This window comes from Galeopterus variegatus, unplaced genomic scaffold, assembly GCF_000696425.1.
Source record: "Galeopterus variegatus unplaced genomic scaffold, G_variegatus-3.0.2 Scaffold1779, whole genome shotgun sequence".
Classification (NCBI taxonomy): domain Eukaryota; kingdom Metazoa; phylum Chordata; class Mammalia; order Dermoptera; family Cynocephalidae; genus Galeopterus; species Galeopterus variegatus.
In genome coordinates this window covers 171,066-176,719 of record NW_007727890.1, presented here as the reverse complement: position 1 = coordinate 176,719, position 5,654 = coordinate 171,066, and positions in this window count along the sequence as shown.

Here is a 5,654-nt window from a genome sequence, read left to right as displayed (position 1 = left end):
ATCAATTTGTGTATCTGCGACCTGTGGATCCACTGCAAAGTAACTACTACTGTCCTTTTTTGTAAAGTACTGTATTTTTCTATACTTAATTTCATTAATTTCAGTTAACCTGTATAACCTTTGCTGTCAAGGTCTAGAATAGTAAACTTTCTACACTGGCAGAGAGTTTAGTCTTCATCTAGTGAAAACCACTAATTTTCCAGATGAGGAAGTATCAGAATGACTGAGTGATTTGCCCCAATGCTCATGTAGCTAAAGATCAAGTCTGCCCATCCAATGGCTTCCAGTTTTTGCCTTAAGAAAAGTTGTAGGAAATAAAAGTATGCATTCTACAGCCAGACTAGCTCGGTTAAAAAACCAGCTCTATTTACTATATTTACTAGCTGTATGACATCAGACATATTATTTTACCTCTTTAAATCTCAGCTTCTTCATTTGTAAAATGGGGATAATATTGTTTAATTATAGAGTTGTTATGAGGATTAAATAAGTTAATGCATATGAGGTTACTTCAAAAAATTCATGGCAAAATTGAATTAACATATAATATGAATCCTTCCATGAACTTTTTGAAGTACTCTCATATGTTTAAAGTTTGTTACATTCTCTAAGTATTAACTATTATTATTTTGTCTGTTTTGTTCATTAGTCTATCTTCAGCACCTAAAACAGTAGCTGCACAATGAGTATTTGTTTAATGAATATGTGAATGGATAAAGGGTAAGCTGCCTCTATGCCATCATTGACTAATTGACTCAAAAGGTTTTAAAAAATATTTTTGTGGAAGGATAGTTCTCACTATCAGATATTAACAGGTTAGTTTTAGTTGTAGAACGTAAGTGAAAGCTCTGGTAGGACTACTTCTAAAGTTTTGGGTCTATAATATGTTACAGAGAAATAATGGCTGAATGTTTCCCAAAGCTGTGGAAGGACAGATTCAACTCATTCAGTGAAACCCAAGCAAGATAATAAGAGGTTGCTTAGGCACATCATAGGTCAGACTGCTGCACACCAAAGATCAAGAAAAAGCTAAAAGTGCTTAGAGAAAAATAGTACATTACATACAGGGGAGCAATGATTGAAATGACTGCGGACATCTCATCAGAAATAGGGAGGCAAGCACTGGCCTGTTAGCTCAGTTGGTTAGAACATAGTGCTGACCAAGGCCCAGGGTTCGATCCCTGTACCAGCCAGCAGCCAAAACAAAAAGAGAGAGAGAGAGAGAGAAATGCGGAGGTAAGGAGATACATGAACAGTATCTTAAAGTGCTGAAAGAAAAAACAAAACAAAACTGTCAACCCAGCATTCCATAACTACTGAAAATATTCTTCACAAATGAAGGTAATAAAATCACAATAAGCTACCACTACACACCCACTAAAGTGGCTAAATTTAAAAAGACTGATAATACCAACTCTTGGCAAGCAACTGAGACTTACATAGCTGATGAGAATATAAAATGGTACAATATCTTAGGAAAGCAGTTCAGCAGTTTAAAAGATAACCATACATCCACCACGTGATCATCCATTTCACTTCTGTTTACCCAAGAGAAATGAAAGCATATATCCATAGAAAAACTTGGTCCAAAATGTTTGTAGCAGCTTTATTTGTAATCACCCAAAACTGCAAACAACCCAAATGTCCATCAAGGGGTGAGTAGATAAACAAATTATGGTATATCCATATACTAGAAAACTACTTAGCAGTAAAGAGGAATAGATTATTAATACATGCAACAACATGAATGACTTTCAAAATAATTGTGCTGGGCCAGCCCATTGCTCACTTGAGAGAGTGTGGTGCTGATAACACCAAGGCTACGAGTTCGGATCCCTATATAGGGATGGCCGGTTGGCTCACTTTGGAGGGTGAGGTGCTGACAACACCAAGTCAAGGGTTAGGATCCCCTTACTGGTCATCTTTTTTAAAAAAAACAAAAAACAAAAAAACCCTCCAAAATAATTGTGCTGATTGAAGAAACCATACAAAAAAGAATACGTATAATTCTTCATCCATATCAAATTCTAGAAAATACAAACTAATCTGTAAAAACAAAAAACCCTCCAAAATAATTGTGCTGATTGAAGAAACCATACGAAAAAGAATACGTATAATTCTTCATCCATATCAAATTCTAGAAAATACAAACTAATCTGTAATGACAAAGCATATTAATGGTTGCAAGGAGATGGGGAAGGAGGTTAGGGAGGAGAGAGAAAAAGATCATTATAAAGAAGTATAAGGAAACTTTTGGGGTTGATGAATATGCTCATTATCTTGATTGCAGTGATGGTTTCATGGGTGTGCACATATGTGAAAACTTATCAAATTGCATACTTTAAATATGTGCAGTTTATTATATGACAATCAAACCTCATAAAATTGGGGAAAAATAGAGTAAAAAAGAATGAAGGGAAAATAGATACATTTTTGGCTAAAAGAAAAGAGAATTTGTCACCAGCAGACTTGCACTATAACAGATGTTACCAGATGTTCTTCAGGCTAAAAAGAAATAATACCAATAGAAACTCAGATCTTCAGGAAGAAATAAAATAGAAATGATAAATAGCTAGGTAAATATAACAGAGTAATTTTCCTCTTAATTTATTCAAACTATGTAAGACTAAGGCAAAAATGGTGACATCTTAAAGGGCTCACAACACATGTGAATTAAATATACATGACAATTATAGCTTAAAGGACAGGGGCAAAAAGGTGAATGGGCCTACAGAGTTTCAAGGCTTCTATATTTGTATTGGTCTGTATCTGTTGCTTATAACAAAATACATAGAACTGGGTAATTTGTAAGAAATGAAATTTGTTGCTTACAGTTTCAGAGGCTGGGAAGTCCAAAGTCCAGGGAACATATCTGGTGAAGGTCTGGTGGGGGTGACAGTGACCCAGGGGCCTTACACGGCAGAAAATGGTGGAGTAGAAAGAATTTCTCATGTGCTCTTCTTTTAAAGCCCTCAGAACCATGTCCATGACCACCATTACTAATCCATTCACTATGGCATGGTCCTACAATCTGACCACCTCTTCGAGACCCCAACTTTCAATTACCATAATAGGATTTCCCACCCTCAGCAGTTACAGTGGGGATTAAGTTTTGGGGGAACATTCAACCCAAGGCAATATTGTACAAGGAGAAATTCAATTTTAGCTCGAGGAAGATCGTGAAAAGTTAAAGATGTATATTGTCACCCTAGAGCAAACACTAAAAAATAATGCAAAGCGATATAGCTAAAATCCCAATATATAAACTAAAATTCCAAAAGAATATCTTAATAATCCAAAAGAAGAAGAGGGGCTGGCCTGTTAGTTCAGTTTGTTAGGCTGCGGTGTTATAACACTAAGGTCAAGTGTTTGGATTCTTTTATTGGCCAGCCACAAAAAAAAAAAAAAAGAAAAAGAAAAAACAAAATAAAAGAAGAGAAACAAAAGCAGAAGGGACAAAGGAAACAAATAGTAAAATGGTAGACCCAAATCCAACTATTTCAATAATTACAATAAATGTTAATGGGATAAACACTCCAAATAAAAAGCAGAGTTTGTCAGAGTGGAATAAAAACAAAAACAAAAGACCCAAATATATGTTACCTATAAGCAACACACTTTAAATGTAAAGATTCAGATAAATTATTATATTAAATAGATTTTACTTGTTTTGGCACATTGGAAATGACTTTTAAACTTTGCATATCTCAATCACAGTACCTGTAAGATAGGAAATAATTATATTCTGCCTAAGATTGTAGAAGTCAGAAGTAATTAGATGATTATGACAGACTGTGCAAATACTGTTGGTGGCATTATCATTTCCTTATAATAATTACTTTGTTATTTTACTCCAGTCATTCCATTGTTTCTTTCTAAACTGGCCCATCAATGTTTAATGTAAGCATTTACTTAACTCCTATTTTACTAATTTATTTTTACTATGTAGCATAGTAACTGAAATCATGGTTTCGGAGTCAGATATCCCTGAGTTATTCCTGGATATGACATTTATTAGGTGTCCTTTGGTAATTTTTTTAACTTTATTTTTTGAGCTTCAGTTCCTTCGTCTGTAACATGAGCATAATACTTCATGGATTAAATAAAATCAGGTATGTGAAATGCTTAGCACAGAGCCTGGCACATAGTTAAAGCTTGATAAATGGTAGTTATCATCATCATCATCACCATCATCATTATTAATGATGTTAAAAGAAAATTTACATATCTTTTTAAAAACATTATGTAACACCACTGATAAGAAAATACTTCTTAATGTTTTTTGTATTTCTGTTGTTACTGTCAACAAATTTATAATTAACACTGTACTTTAATGAAATAAAGGCAAAAAAAACCAAAAAACAAAAAAACCCTAAAGGAAGCAAGAAAAATCCTATCATATAACAGTCCCTTGTATAAGTCTCTAAATCAACAAACAAAAAATAGTGTCTCCTACAAAATTAAGTTGGTCTCTATCAAAATCTTCCTATGCTTGAAAACATTCTATTCTGACACTAACATTTCAGAATCAAATGAAGCAAAATGAGAACCAGACAGCAAAAGGAGCCTATCATCAGATTCTTAACTTTAAGCCAAGTTGCCTTCAGAAACCATCTTTAGATGGGCATGTCCATTATGGGACAGGAATGTGGGAGAACTTAAAAAAGATGCAGGTATAGATTGGAAACTGGGAGCCTTCAGTGTCAGAATGCTTAACTGGAATTAGAAGACAGGATTCTCTGAAAACTGGGAAAAATGCATTTTGTTTTAGCTATCACAAAATGCAATCACTGCAAGAACATTTCCTCACGTAACAGTTTTTACTGTACAATGGTCAGAGGAGGTGGTAAGATGGGCAAAGGACAGGACTCGAGCCTGGCTACCTCCAGCTCCTCCCTCAGGTCTCATATAACATGCTGCCTTCAGAGGTATCCTTTCTGACTGCCTGTCTAGGAACTTCCCCTGTTATTGTCCATTATAGCTTCTTCTTTGTTTCCTTCTGCAGGAAGCGAGCTGGGGGAGTGGAAAGAACATGGCATTGGGGTTGGAGAGACTTGGCATTGAATCAGGTCTCAGTTCCCCTTTAGCTCTGTGATCTTGGGCAAAGTGTATGAGCTTGTTTCCATATCTCTGAGATAAGAGCAATGAAGCCTCTAGAAGTCTTACCTGAATTCCCCAAACTGGATTAAGTGCCCTTCCCTGTGCTTCTCCATCACCATTTGCAATGTCTTGCATATCATTTGCCACACCGAAAGTAGTCTTGATAAAAATAACCAAATAGGGGGGAAAAAGTGCTGACTGGATACTCAGTTGGTTAGAGTACTGTGCCGATGACTCTAAGGCTGAGGGTTTGATCCTTATATTGGCTAGCTGCCAAAAAAAAGTTGAAAAAAAAGAAAAAGAAAGTAGTCTTGATATGACCCTTTCTCCCTTAGAATGTAAATTCCTTCAAGGGAATGATATCTAGGGATGTTCCCCACTCCCACCAAGGCCTGGGTGAACGCCTCACTTCTAGTTAAATATGACTAGTTCTTTAGATCTCAGCTCAGTTACTTCCAAGTTTCTGTATTGCCTTCCTTCAGGGCACTTGTTTTAGTCTGTGATTATGGATTATAATGAATATTTGATCACTCCCGCCCACCCCCACACCCCCA